The 16,210-nt window shown below is 36.7% G+C and overlaps 1 protein-coding gene across 3 annotated transcripts in view; it reads right to left on the bottom strand.

Moving 5' to 3' along the window:
* LOC105198384 (beta-1,4-glucuronyltransferase 1) overlaps window positions 1-16,210 on the bottom strand; it is a 54,058-nt gene that overhangs the window by 29,121 nt on the left and 8,727 nt on the right. The window contains exon 1 of one of the 3 annotated variants that reach the window (XM_011165074.3): window positions 514-15,222. The exons of 1 other annotated variant lie outside the window; for it this stretch is intronic. The gene's annotated coding sequence lies outside the window, so the exon portion shown is untranslated. Of the gene's footprint in view, window positions 1-513; window positions 15,223-16,210 lie in introns of those variants that run through there. One more of the 3 variants, XM_039457806.1, reaches the window with a different exon arrangement.

Raw genomic sequence — 16,210 nt, 5'->3', positions numbered from 1 at the left:
AATTTAAAATAAATCCAAGTCACTATCATATAAAATTATTTATATCGCTCTTGCAGAATTATTTTACAAATGGTTTATTTGTATTATATTATATAAAATTATCATATTTATTGTAATAGAAAGTATTTTTCAATAAAAATAAAGCAATGATTTGGAAATAAAACATAAACTTTTTGTATAAACATAAAGATATTAACAGCTTATAAAACACTTTAAGTCAAACCTCATTCAAATATTATTACTTCGAATTTCTAATGCAAACATTCACCATACTTGATTTTGTAACATAAACGATCACCTATTTTCTCCCCAGTTAGTTTCAACAGATCGATACTGAATGTAATAAGTCGTTACTCTTGTTTCTATTGCATAAAATAGATCTCTGAAACTTTGAATGAAAGATAAGGTATGTATTTTGGCTCAATAAATTTACTGTGACGAGAGCTTCAATTTTCTAATGTTGAAGTATAAAAAAACACTTCAGGTAAGAGTAAAAATGAAAAATATTGATACCTCTCGGGATTTAGGGCGGTTTCTCGCTTCCTTATCGGGCTCCTTCTTACGGACTTCTAAACCCGATTCGTGCCGAGCTCGAGCGGGAACCGAGGCGGCGCGGCGGTTCGACCTCGCGGAAGTTCACGCTCGTGCACCCGCGGAGGAAAGTCACGTATGTCTAACGTCGCAGCTGGGAACCGGTTCGGCGGAAAGTCCGTCGCGATAACCTTGAGCCGCGAGCGCACTCACCGTCATCGTCGTCGCCGTCGAGGCGTTTTCCCCGGCGCGGCGGCGGCGGCGGCGGCGGCGGTAAATTCTAACACGTGCAAGTTCACGGTTTCTCGATCGTCGTCGTTCACGGTGCGCGATCGTCCGTACGACTACTCTCGAATGTGGGCCGCGGATCCGGTGATCGCTGCTCGCGAAGCGATAGCGACCGATATCGTCGCGTCGTTACGCTCGATATCTCCGCTGCACTCGAAACTTGCGGATTCGCCACTTTCCCTTATAAGCGAGGAGGAATATCGTGTCGCGACTTAGTTTTTAAGCCAAATATATTTCTTTCATTTAAAAAGATTTACGTTGCTGTCAAACTATTTTTTTTAATTATTCTAATAAAAGGAGGAATCAAAAAAATTTCTTCTTTCAAAAATAAATCGTCAGTTTAGCTTATTTTACAAAGTACGAGTATTAATTTCATATTTATATATTCACTGGACAGCGGCCAGCAAAATCCATACGTTTGTAGAATTTTCAGTTTTACATAAAATATGCACGAATAAACTGAAATATTGTAATTGAGGAATAGAATCATTATTCTAACGTAGATGCGATATACATACATTCGTCAGATATTAACATAAATTAATTATATTCACCCGGCTCTTCCTACTGCGTTGAAATTATCAAAATCCTTCCGCTGGAACGTACGCGTTATAATCCTTACGTGCGAACCGAATTCATTCCTTCCTCGCGCAAAGGTATTCCTACGACCGGCCAATCTCGTTTGTACAAATATAACGTTGTGTTTGCAGCTGATTTTGACGTCGGGTCATTCTCGAGTAAGCCTTTGGAGCCCTTTAACGCTCTCGCCCTCACAAAATTCCATTTCCGCGTTACACACATCTCTCTCTCTCTCTCAAATGGAACTACTAAACCATCGAAATTAGAATTCCGAGAAGGCGGAATAGCTCCGTCCAATGGCTCAAAGGTTTAAACGCTAATGCACTTGCCCAATTTCGGGGCACGTGTCCTGGCGTTTAGCGATCCACTTGTGCCGCCAGCGATGAACACACCCCCGGCGCCCATCACGCCCAGTCAGCGCTAAACGTGTAAATTGCTCGCGATAAGAAAGCACCGCGTTATTCGCGTACTGCATTAAGTACTGCTATCTGACTTTGAGGCACGCGCCTCCCGTCGTCGTCGTCAGGCGGGAGCCTTTTAACGGTAAACGCTACCGCTCGAGAGACGAGAAAATCGTCTCAAGGTTGCGAGCGAAATAACGGGCTTTAACATACTTATCTTTCCCGCTTTGCATACGTTCCGCATTTTTCCTCGACATTCGACGAACGACATCGACTTCTCTTTCGCGGATAATCGCGACTGTGATCTGCAAATTCTATCTTATCTCAGAGTTATGCGCGCCGTATCTACATCGGCGCTGAACGAGCCGTTGTTCGCCACTAAACATTGTGCGGACAAAGCGAAATATATCCCGAGGAAAAAAAAAAAAGAATGTACGAGCGTGGCGAACTCTTTACATAAATATTCCAATTTTTCGTCGTCTCAGCGGCGAGGACGTTCGCTTCCTGAGATTTTCTTCTCCCGTACAGAGAATAGTTTCCGGCTGACAGAACTTTTCTTAGAAAAACGTACGAACGTTAAGGTGAATTTTCTTTGAGACCTTACTCGGAACTTTCTTCGGAAGTCGCAAAACTTTTCCTTCGCCTGCGCGAATAAAACTGACTGCTAGAAGTTTTTGTAAAATTTCGAATATCGATCGAGCGATATTATGTTGAAAATTGATAGATCCTTTTGCGAAGTTTCGAGTCTTGCCTTCAAGCGAATCGTTATACAACGCAAACAATGAGCGGAGCGTGCACTGTCACGATGCCTCCTCCTCGAAATTGCACTATTTTTATCAAATATCGCAACCATTTGTGTAATTTAGATAAAGTGCGTCACTGATGTTAGATAAAGAGAAATGAGCGTAAAGTAGTGCAGCGTAGCAAGCTACTTTATAAATTTCGCAATGTCCATTCGTCTGTTCATTCATCCGCGAGAGTTCTAAAAAAAAAGACTTGACTTTTTCGAATTTGTTTTCGCCAACCATGAGTAAAATATTTGGAGTCAAAAGTCGAGGTCAATAAATTTGTTTAATCAAGTTTTTTTTCAATTATAACGGCTTTCCGCTGCACTACTTACTTATATCCATTTCAAAGAATTTAATAATCTTATCAAAATTTACTTTAAATTTACTTAATTTAATCTGGACTTTTAACTAATTAGCTTTCGTTCGTGTAACTTTCAATGTAACTGGATTTTTTATAAACCGTTAACTTTAACTTAATTTAGTTACAAAAATATATAAAAATTATTAAAAATATTACCTTGAGCAATCGAGGAAAAAATTGACGGTAATAAATAGTGTTACTTATGAATAATGTAGTTCATTACTTATTCCTATCTCTGAGGAAAAATTGCGCGCATCTAATGTCGATAATTTGAGCATATTTACCGATACAACGGGTACGACGTTTTATAAATTACAAAACATCTTGAAAAATATTATACGTATTTTACAAGGAGGAGAAAAATGCTGCTCGATTTTATTAAAAACGAAGCTGCACGTGATGTTGAAATTACTCGGCGCAATTTCCGACAAGAGGCCTCGAAGTCGAGAATTCTATTTCAATTTTCAACGTAATTAACAGCGAAGATCCCGATAAATGATCGCAATTTAATTCTGCGGTCGAGTCGCGCAAGTCTACCTTAATGCAGATTCTTCGTCGTTTTGCATCACGACGTGCAATATTCTACGAAGTGCAATAATATTCGCTGTGTATACAATATAACGTGTGTATGTACCATGAAATTCTTTCTCACCGGAAATTAAATTTTGCCTCCTTCCAGACCCGAGGTACTTCTCTTGAATTTTTAACGTTGTGTTCTCAAAACCGACTGGCGTGTTCTCTGCCGAAGCCCTACTTCGTTTTTCGATTTGCGAAGTCTTCAACCCTCGGAAAACGACGCCCCTCGTTCTTCTCCTGCATCGGCACTTTCTCACGAACAGCGATTAAACGTCGTCGAATCTCCGCGGTCACGAAGGAACGATTCGCGGTCGCGGAAACGCGAATTCATAATGACGACGACAAATCGCGGATCCGTTCGCGAAGGCACGAACGGAGAGAGACGCGGGGTCGCGGGAACTGTTCTTTGTTTCCCCTAAAACCCGCTCGACCGCGACGGCACATTTAGCGACGTGATATTTAGCGGCACGGTAATACGCGCATTTTTACACGAGACACCTGCTCGTCTCTCTTTTCGTTTTTCCCCCGTTCGTTTTCGACGCACGCGCGTGTGTGCGTGAGGATGACGAATTCGCCTGTGTGTCATCGCAAGCATTTGCGGCGAATTTCGTGTACCGACTTCCTTCGAATCCCGCGGGACAAAGAGTGTGAAGGTGGCATTCTTTTATTTAGCTATTTGCATCGATTTAAATGAGCGTCTCCGAGAATACGAACGAGCGCGGTTATATTTTTATTTTATACATTCGCCTTGATTTTAACGTACGCCTCTGAATACGAAAGCGTGCGGAATTGTTATCTAGACGCTCGCGACGATTTCAATGAACGCTTCAAAGGACTCGCCAATACTGGCGCCGCATTTTGTTTTTCTCTCATAATATTTCTTGATAAAAGCTAAAAGTGTACCCGGCTTCCTTTAGAACTTTAGAAACATAAATACAAACTAGAAAGTCTTCTGTCAAATGGTACAGATTTTATAATACTACTTCATATTTTGTAACAACGATGTATTTTTATATGAGAATCTTGAAATTTCTCGTCTCTTCAAGATATTTCCGAGATTATTATTTATTATTCGTTTTTTCTCGTCACGTTTCCTTTCGTTTCTCGTCTCGTTATTTCTCATTGTATTATTTCATATCCATTAGTCATAAATAATATGCTATCTCTTTATAAAGGAACAAATGATACGAGAGTCAATAGTCTCGAACATCTTGATAAAAGTGAAATTCAAGAATCTCATTGTCAGCTCGTCGAGACGAGAAAATTTTTTCAATCATTTGTTTTAAACAAGAATAAATTTCTATATTTTCTCGTCTTACCTCGCTCGAATGCATCACTATTTTGTAATAATTAATGTTAACTAATTTTTTGCAACATAATTCAAAAGAAGCGTCTGAGAAACCGAGTCCAACTGGCACCCTTAGGCAGTAATTAAATATTACGATTTTATTTCCATTAATCAAAAATTTATTTTTAGCAGATTTTATGTAGAAAAAGAATTGTATTGGTGCAATGTTTAGTTTCCGAGAAATACGCGGTAAATACTCCGCTTCAGGAGGGGTAAGCCAATATTGGCGATTTTCCTCTACAATTTGTAATATATTCGTAGATAAGCCATAGATTTTTCTTTTATTGACAATTTAAGCCTCGATTTGAAGATTAACTGACACGCGCTATCGTGCGATTCAAACGTGTAGAAAATTGCTTCCGCATTCATTTCCACTCGAATTTATCTAGTTGGTTAGAGAGATTTGTAAAAATCGTCTATCAGTGACGATGAGTTAACCGAGTCGTCGAATTGTGAATAATGTGAAAAATACGCGCGCGAGAGAAAAAAAGGTGTATATACCTCCTTATTAAAGCGGCATACTTTCTTTTTACGCAAACTGCTATCGACGGCTGCACAGTCATCTATAATATTAGCATACGTGTCATTTCTACGAACATCTGTTAGGTCAAGGCGCCAGCAAAATAGCTAATAAAATGCTGTGTGTTTGTGCTCAATTGCACACATTTGCTTATCTCGTGGGGAAATTATTGAAAGCAATTCCCTCTTAAATAACTCAACCGCAGGTGTAAATTGTGATATAAGAAAAGTCGAGGTTAATAGAAACAAGAAAACGATTTTCATCAGTTGATTACTGTCGTTAATTGTTGGCAACCGGTTTTCTGATGTAATAAAAAAAAAAAGCGACGAGCCAAGATGAGTCAAGTATCCATGAGTGTGCGCGAGGAGATAATCGTTTCGTGAGATTGATTGTAAAATCTCTTGAAGGATCCGCGCTGTGAATTAACGATTGAAATTCGGGCGCTTTTCGATCGAGCGAATTCAAAATACGTCACTCAAAGGATGCGATTATTGCTGTTTACAATTAATATCGCGGAGACAAATATCGTAGAGTGGTGTTCCACGCCGATGTTACTCCATCGTGCATGGAGTATCGATTGCAGCGCTTTTGCGTCCTTACGATGTGCCCTCTCTCGCCAAGAAACACTCTGACCGGTCGCTCACCCCTGCGCCCGCCCCTGCAAATGCGCCTATTACATCCCCCGTGAATTAGCTCTTGTGTAGCTAAAGGGGAGACCGCCGTTCTCCCGAGAGTCGGAAGAAAGATCGGAGGATCTCTCGTCAAACGGGCTTATAGATGTTTCCCGAATAATCTTATTATAATATGAAGTGCAAAGTTCTCTGTGGTAACATCATTTGACATTTCTACCGTGATGTGATGTTTCAATCGCTTTTAATTATTTATATTATAGTTAACTCTTAACGGTCATTGGGGGTCTGTCTCCAAAGGAAGTCTCGGCTAAATTTTCTCTACGTTATTATTTTTATGAATTTAAATTAATTAAGACCTTTAAAATTTAAAAAAGCAATTATTTTAACGTTGTTATTTTAATATTGGAGTTCTGTCCCCATATATTGACAGTTCTAAGTTCTCTCTATACAATGGTATTGTTCGGAACACGTCAGTTTGTTTTTTCAAAAGTCATCGTCTTACCTCAAAATGAATACGTTTTTTTTTTAAATGTGCACTAATGTTTTTTCTTACAGTGCTATATCTGAAGAGTATACCGTAAAAATTTTTTGAAAAAATATTAAAAATCTAACAAGTTATGATTTTCTCAGTGAAAAAGTTATTTTTCACGTTTCTTTTGAATCAACAATTCTTTGCTATGTTTGATTTAAAATTTAATATAATATAAAATTAATTTACATTATTTTAATCAAAAAGATATAAATTCAAATACAATAAAATCTGAATTAAAACACAAAAAAGACGATACGTATTTCGTAATGTATTTCAAGCGCAAAAATATTCAACATCTTTTTTCTCTGGACTTGGTCAATAAAGTGTATTATTCGTTACATTTTTTAAATTCTCTTTTATATTCATGGTCGTAAATATACACTTTTTTGTACATTTTTTTTTTTCATTTCTTTACATGCAATGCATTTCATTATTCTGTCTATTAATATACTGTATAATTTTTCAGAGAGCTTCCGTAATTGGATTTTATTATTTTTTTTTCAAAGAAAATAAAGAATCTTTGTTCGACATTCGAGTTTCTGAAGATAATAATACAGCAGATTCAGGAATTCGATCCCCGCGAATTCGTGGAGCATAGTTTAACGAGTACTTTCACGTCTCAGCGACGGAATTTCTTTTTCGTCCTCGAGATGCTTATCCATTATCGCGTCTCTCAATTACGATCTTAGGATAATGCACAAACTATTAAATTTCTCATCAGCGATATTGAGAATGCCTATAGTAAAAATAACGAGCAAACTTATATCGCGCGTGTAAAATTATTTACATTGACATACATTTCTGGATAAAAATAATTTCAATTTCAAAATTTGCGGAATTTACAAAATTTTCAAAAATACATGACGCAATAAAAAAAAAAGACTGATTTAATTTTTATTATTGACCGAATGCCGTCCATGTTCAAACAACGATCTAATAATTCTCCTTTTAAGCCCACTTTAACTATGTCATGTTTTTTAATAACCCAACTACCATATCGAAGAGAGAAACAATCAAATATTCTATACATTTGATATAAAATTATTAATAGAATTCTATCTGAAATTCTATCGCAAATTATGGATCGTGTAAAGTGGGGTTTAAATACCACTGCTTTTAATTTATTAAAATTTTTTATTCTGTAATACGCGCTTGGAGAATATGCGCCGGTCTATAATCGAGTTATGCAAGATTTCTCCGCGCGATCTATGATGCGGCGGTCGCTCCGATTTTACTTTCGACCGCTGACACAGTCGCCTGTGACCGACGAAAGCTGTTCAAACTTTCACGTCGAGATCGTACGCGCCAGGCGTGCTAATGTTAGAAAGGTCGCGCATTTTCAATTGATTGTTTTGCCATGGCTCGAGAGCTATTTTACACTGACTGAATGCAAGTTGAAGGGCGTGGAAGCAAAATTTATTTTTTTCCCGTAATTTTCTTCGGCATAAAATGCAACATATTCATCTTACTATACCCTCCAGGTAAAAAAAGAAACGCGATGTGAGAGCGTGAAACGGAGCGCCGCGCCGTTCGTCGAGGTAATTAAGTTTAAAAATGTATGTCTTACGATCTTAACCGGTGAATTATGTCATACATAATATATCGTTACGTTATTCCCATCTTCGATTATTCGTGGGAACTCCGCGATATTATAAGGAACGTAGTGATTATACTTAGTGGGAGACCCCCGATTGGTTGATTAAGACGGATTATCCGAGGGAGACAGCCGGATGATCGAGCGCAAAAACCACGAAGTCATTAGCTGTAAGTGGTGACGCAACGACACCAACAACCTCGATCGTCTTTGATCAATTGTGGCGTAATTCTTGCGTCACCTTGCATTCCGTCAAGCAGCGTATTTACGAACGGCGCTTCAAATCCTCCAAATTTTTTGTTCAATAATTTATCATTTTTTTTTAATTTCGAGTTACATTGATTTTCAATCTTAAAAACAATATTTCCATTGAATTAATTATGTCAACCGCAACAAGCAGTGCGAAAATTTAGAATAACGGTGGTTTTCAACATTTAAAAAAAAGGGGGGATTTCCATTTAATTAATTACATTAATCGCATTGAGCAGTGTGTACACGTCCATTGAAAAAAAATCTAGTTATAACTACCAAATGTATAGTGAAATAATATCAATTAAATATTTTGTCAATATAACCAAAAATAATTTTGTGTTTCTAAATGTTTAGTAAATATTATCAAATCTGGTGTAAGTTACTGAATATTTAGAATAATAAAATTATTTTTGGTTACATTAGCCAAATATTTAATCGATACTATTTCAATATATTTGGTAGTTATTGCCAGTCTTTTTTTCAGTGTCAAATCTATAAAAAAATTCGATTTTAGATAAATAATTATAGAAAGAGTTCGGTGCAGCGCGAAGAAAGAGGCATTAAATATGCATCGATCGGAGTTCCGCGGTGGGCTTTGAAATCAGAGGCCTGATTTCTCAATTCCCCGTCTCTCGAAATCCGATCGACCGACTCACGTCCACACGTCTGCGCGTTCTCTTCGCGGGAGATAACGTTTCCCTGAGAGAAGAGTGTCGGACGGTCATCGCCGATCAAGTACGTGTGCGACTTCCAGTCGGAAGGCCGGCCGGCGAGCTTTCACCTCACGATCGTCCTCGTCACGAGCGCTCTCGCCAAGGTCGTTTCGAGGATGTCGCGCGACCTCTGCGTCATCATCCTAACTGGAATATGCATGCGGCTTATGCGCGCCTAAGTGCACTCCGGCTAGAATAAGACGGATAAATATTTAAGTCCCGACTAAGGCGACCGGTCACGTCGACGGGGACAGTCTGCTACAGTTTCATACTCGTCTTCTGTTACGATCATAACGAAACAATCGCGTTTCGGTCGAGTGTAATAAACATTAAACTCAAGGATATTAACCAGATGTTGCGGTATTAATAACTGACGCCAAGAATTTCGGAAAATACGGATGCATAGCGCAAGAATTTAATATGTAAACACAAAGAAAAACATTTCATTGGAATTAGTATTCCCACTTATTTGACCAAGTTTTGAAACAACATATGATTATACAAAACATTGTTTGAATGAAAATGTTGTTTCATTTAAAAAACATTTATTATTTGACGAAAATTACAACTATTATTGGTCAATATTGGTATTTATTAATCCAAATATTGGTTTGTTTAGACCATTCTAAATGATTTTAAAATTTCAACCATTTATAGTTCGTGTTGCATACACCCAAAAAAAATTATGTTTAAATTGACATTTCATTAACTTGATTTTTTCAAGCGAAAATACCGTTGAGGAAAATAACAATTTATTTGATTTCAAGAAGTGACGTTATTAGCTTTATTTAAAGTAAATAAATTATTTGTTTAATTTAAACAATAAATTTTTAATTCAAAACAAGTACTGGCAGAAATGTAAGAAGTTCAGTTGTTCAGTAATTCAGTTGTTCTGGTTTTAAAAATATATCTTTCATTTAAAACAATGATTAGCGTTTCAAACTCTCTTTAATTCCAATAAAAGGAACAATCAAAGATTTTCTACAAATTAAGGAAACTTTAATCGTACGGTAATGCACGAATTTCACCGATTCAAACAAACTTGTTTTGACTCGAAGAAACCAGGGAAACTTTTCCCTGGATGTAGCCGCACACGAAACAATCTTAATTTTAGCATTTCGTCGGACGTTCGATAGAGAGAACGGAAACAGTTGAAAATATTAATGGCACACATTGCTAATTTAATTCGTTGCAAATGTTGCATTGCGTGCCTCTCTCGCGGAATATTTATATTCAATCCTATTATCGCCCGGGGCGTTGGACCTGAAATACATTTTATCGAACCGCCTCTTGGCCGTTCGGAGCAAAAGTTGGCCAGGTAGCCGTGTGTTTTGCAGCCGCTCGTGCTGGTTCCGCATAAATTTAAAATTGGTGCAAGGAGGGCGATCGATCCGTGAGAGGCGGATTTTGGCAACGCGGTCTGTTATGATTATCGCGGCCAGGCGATTGCGTTGTTGGTTTGGGTGCAGGTGTTTAAGCCTTATCGACCGCCGCCTACGATTGCACGGAGGAGGGGCCCACCTGCCCTCGACCATTGTCAGTCGCGATCCGTTCGACGTACGATCGTCGTTAATCGACATCTCGTTACCGTGTAAACCACTTTACTGCACGATCCTCTTATTGTTAGATCGTTGAGCCGTTGCAATCGGTCAGCCTCGAGTGACCGTGCCCGACTAACTCGGATTCGATTTGGACTAACTTGAATCGCGGTGCTATCCGTGGATCAGAGTAGTATCAGCTTGGATTTACTCGAGATTCGCATTCTTGAACCATTAACGTAAATCTCGGTGTATATATTTAGAGCCCGAGAGGAAGTATTCGCTTGAGAGGACACTTGACCGGGACTATAGTAAAACCCGGTGATTCGCGAGGTCGATAACAGGCTACGACGACGATCGTTTGAAGCCATCGCGTCTCTTTCTCCGCGTACGATCGCGCGACAGCCGTCGAGTGGTAGAGGGTTAATTGAGAATCCGCGATTTACGTCCGTCACATCGCGAGTCAACGCTCTCGTCGTCCTCGTTTCCATGTCGGCCTCTCGACTGCGCTTCAAGCTGCTCGTCTTCTGTTCGTGACGACGAGCTTGCAGCAGGAGAAAAAAAAAACGGGGATGGCGAGCGGAAGCGGTGCACGCGTTGCATCATTCTCCATTCTCGCAAATTCGCGACTATGTTCGCGGAATATTTTATATCGTGAGAATTGCCACCGAGAAGCAATTTTTTGCCGGTGTCTGACGTTATCTTATACATGTTTCACGTATCGGGTGTTACAAGGAAGACGTAATATTCTTTTAGAAATATACGATCTAGTTGTCGCACAATTCAGCATTATATTATATTACAATTATTTAGAACTATGATATAATTTATTATTCTATGAGAATGGTTGTATGCAACTACATAGAAATATGATACCACTTCCTAAAAAAATAAAACAAAGAACAAAGTAATAATTTATAGTACAGAGAATTTTGTCGAGGAGTCAAGACAATGGGATATTTAGATTTCGATCTATTTATAATATAATAATATAATAATTGCATCTGCAAGAATGGACGAAGAAAGAAGTAATAAGATACCTTATAATTAAGATTGCTCAAACTAAAATTGGAATTTTATCTATAAAAAAAGTTGTATGAAAATATTTATATATTGAGAATAGTAGAAATAAAATTAATAGAGTAGAGTTAAAGTCTGTTTTACGTGATCTATAATTTACGACAGAATTGAAAAAAAGAAATAATCGAATATTCTATATATATAATTTCAAATTATGTATTTGTATAATACGACAATTTTTTTCATCTATAATTATATTCGTAATTTGATATATAAAATTATAAACAGAATTCTGTTTTGAACTCTGTCACAAATTATAGACCGTGTAAAATGGGCTTAAAAGAACAGATGATATTTAATAAGTAAAGAAAAGATAGGTAGAAAGATCAATAGATTGAAAATGTTTGTAAAAAAATGTTAGAAGCTAAGGACAAATTATTCATTCTGTTCCTACACCATTAATAAAATTAATTATAACTGAGGGGGATTAAAATTCAAAATCTTATTCGTGGATAAGTTATAATAGCTTATCCTGGGAATCTTAACATTAGTGATATTAAAAAATTATTAAATCCTGCAATTATACCCTTAAAATATACATATATATATTCTTAATCCCCTCGTTAACATCGTCGTTGAAGGAACTCAATCGGAGCAGCCTCGTGCTCCGATCAGCACGAGCAAAAAAATTATAATAGGGTAGACTGACAATGAGTCAGATCAATTTTTCTTCATAGATAAAAAAGTAATAAAAAAAGTAATTTTGTTATTAAGTTTTAATTTAAATTCTTAATCTTTACATCTATGGCTTGAGTTTTACATATTAAAATAATACGTAAACATATTTCTTATAGTACAATGGAAAAAAAAAAAAAAAAAAAACTAATTCGCTTCAACATTGCATGGATCATCAGTAAAAAAAAAAGGGGGGGGGAATAAACTCTTTAAAAGAGCCTATTAAATCTTTTCGTTACAAACTCACAAAATTGGGATCGCGATTTCATACAAAGGAACAAAATTTCTTCGCACATTCCCAATCTCTGCGATTGTATCGTCAACTGACACTGAATCATACAGAATTATTATCTATTGTTTCCGTTGCAGAAGGAGCACGCGGAAGTAACTAGCAAGATAAAACAGATCGTACATAAGATAAAAAAACCAATGATAACGCTGCCTCAAAACTTACAATGATTCGATTCGTCTCGGTCTACCCTATTTCTTTTCTGAGAAATCGATCTGGTGTAACGTTGATTTGGACGGCGGCCAGAGACCGGGGGGAGAAATGCAATTAAATTTTGGACGCGCGATTTCATTGCCGGGAATCAGGAGCGAAGCCGGCTAAAGCGACGGATCGATTTCCTGCTTTGCGACTGCTGGCGGTCGCCCTAACCGAGTGTATCGTATGTGAACAGTCACCCTTTTATCAGACCCCTCCCAAAAGAAGGTTTCTAACGCACACCCGAGACCTACCCATTTCCTTTCTTGTCCAAACGATATTATCTTCGCGCGCGTGATAAGAAATTATAAAACTTCACTAATCGCGATATCGCTTTTACCTTGCAAAAATAACGGAGTCCGATGTTACCATTCGATCCGATAAAAATCGAAAGGTTTTAAATTTTTATACAGGTACATTGCATCGACATATGTCACAAAATAGCCCCCCGAGCGTCACCAACATCAAACTTGCGTTTCATCGTATTACGTTGCGTCATGCCACGTATTATTCTGTCGTGTACATTTTTCAGCGTTTTTTAATATTTTATTTTATATTTTCAATTTAACGCGACCGGATGCATTCGCTCTTTTTTTCCTACGGCATGTGCCAAACAGCGTTTTCGCAGTAACAACACGTAAATTGATAAATCGCATCTCGCATTGATTGCGCGCGATTGATTCGGAATCTTTTTTTGTTCTCCCTGCAGTTCACCGATGACATATGGATTCCGTGTTACGCAAGAAATACTGGTAAAGCGTTCAACAGCTTCACATTTAAAACACGCAATTCCGTACGATTGAATGGTAGAAAATTAAAAACGGAAATGATTAACTCTCCCGGGATGCGACTCGATTCGCATTTAAAATAAAAATAAAAGCTGGCAACGCTGAGGCCGCCCTTTGTGTGTATGTTTGTGTGTATGGAAACGGCAACGCATCTCGCCGCAATACCGTGAAACGCAATGAATAAATAACGATGTAATACTGCCATATCGCTGCAAAATGCAGACGACGATGCGATTGTGTAACGTACGTGTGTGGATGGCAATGAAGTGTACAATGTAGCGATTGGATCTTTAGCGAGAGAAAAAAAGAGGGACCGCGATTGCAAAAAATTTTATTCAAAACACGATTTTGAGAGAATAAGAGAGTGAGTCACTAAATTGTTCATAAAGATTATGATTGAACAATTTTGTCAGTAGAAAAAGTCATTACTGAAGGACATCAGCAGGAATTAGCAACTGTCAGCTGTATATTGCGCGTGTTATATATTGAAGCGCTAATTTAAGTAGCAATCACTGAATTTTTAATAATAGTTCAGCCACTAAATCTTTCAAGGAGACATATACATCTAGACGGATCAAGACGAGAATCTAACTTTACAAATAATTTGTGAAAAAAGAAGAAAGAGTTAAAGAAGAAATCGTGCTTACTTCATTATAAAGATTGTATTTTACTTGGCAATTAAATTTTATTAAAAAATAATATAAAATGACTATTCAAGTTATTTTAAATCATGTTCTCAAGAATACGTAACCACTTAAAGAATATAACATGAAGACAGTTCTTGATCGATTGACTTGTAACTTTACATACTTTTTCTAGACATAAAAAGTTAATGCTTGAGGCAGGACTTTTTCACGATGCTTAAGTTATTGTCGCAACCAAAAAAAAATGAACAAAAATTTATAATGAAGAACAGCTGTTAACTTTGACAACTTCCATTTTGTTGTAACATTTTGTTAAAAACGGCTACGTCAAAGACTAGATCTATGTTCCAACTTTTTATAAAGTTTGTACAGAAAATCTTGAATAGCGATGTCATTTTATATTATTTTTTTAATAAAATTTAAACGTCAAATATAATAGTGAAAAGTACGATTTTCAATAAAATAAGCACGACTTCTCTCTCGCGGATTTTCTGCAAAAAGTTCACAAAGATGTTTTATCTCATTTATATGTATATGCTCCCTTAAAGATGTATAAGACGTTTCTCAAAACATTAAAAATATTATGAAAAAATTACAAATTGTTTTATATTGCATTTGAAAGTAGTAGAAAGAATTTAGCGACAATTTCCTATCTGAATAAAAAATTATTTCAATAAGTGCATGTGCTCTAATAAAAATATAAATAATAAAATAAAAAAATCTGAAATTTTTATTTAAGTACTTTAAATATTCAAGACAATTTATGTTTTACTGCGATCAGTTCTGCAAAATAAATAAATTCATTTATTTATTTACAAAATAACTAAACAATCACAATAAAACTTTATTTAAATCGTCTTGAATACTTAAATTACTTGGACAAAAAAATTAAGATTTTTCTCAATGTTGTAAAAAAATAATTTAATTTTTAATAACAAATAGAGTAAATTATGTTGTTAAATAAAAATATAATTTTATTCACACAACTTTCATATGTATATAGTTTAATTGAAGTGTTAATATTAAACGAATTTCCAAATTTTATTTAAAATACTTTGTTGGGACTGTATGCCCTGTACATCTTCAAAGTCGCTATCGCGATATTAAACGATACTATATCATTTAATAACCTCAGAGTTCTAAAGAATTTAATAGCTTAATGACTTAATGACCACAAATGTTCCGAGTAATGTAATCGAGCGTTATTTTTTAACAAGAAGCACCGTGCAATACCGGAAGTATAGAGATAGAGAATATTACACGAACATTTGCACAAAGTCCATTAATCGCGAGATATAAACGCGGCAACTTATCAGCCGGGCAGATCCCATATCAGATATCACGTTCTCTTGGAGCACGACTCAATAAACGGTGTTTCGAATGAAAGTGATAATATCGGGAGAATCGTGGATTACTGTAAAGTTAACATTTACATGAGACACCTCTTTCGTCGCGCATCGCGATGCTGATCTACGCGATAATAATTTTATTAACTGTCGTCGGACGAGCGAACCCGATAATCAGATTAATGAACGATGCGACCGAACTGATGCGGTTGCACCGATGGAATGCAACTTCTCCGATAATCAGATATTCAAGTCGTCATAAAAAACGATAGTATCTAAAAAATCGTGAAAAAACTTTATGTATGTAGGACTATTAAAACGTATGTGGACCGCCAAAGAGAGATTGAGAATAAAATTAAAAGATGTGTGTATTTTCTGAGGTAAAAGTAAAAAGTAACGAGTCGCTAAAAATACAGTCGCTTTCTACGTTTTAACCTTTGCAAGAATGAAACTGATTCTGCCTAACGATTGAAATATTTAACGCCAATTTCGGATATTTCCGCCAATTTTAACCGCGCCCGCGTTAAAGAGTGATGAATC

Source organism: Solenopsis invicta, chromosome 15 (genome assembly GCF_016802725.1).
Source record: "Solenopsis invicta isolate M01_SB chromosome 15, UNIL_Sinv_3.0, whole genome shotgun sequence".
NCBI classification, from domain to species: domain Eukaryota; kingdom Metazoa; phylum Arthropoda; class Insecta; order Hymenoptera; family Formicidae; genus Solenopsis; species Solenopsis invicta.
The sequence above is the reverse complement of the archived record's forward strand: the minus strand, read 5'-3'. Positions and strand labels throughout refer to the sequence as shown.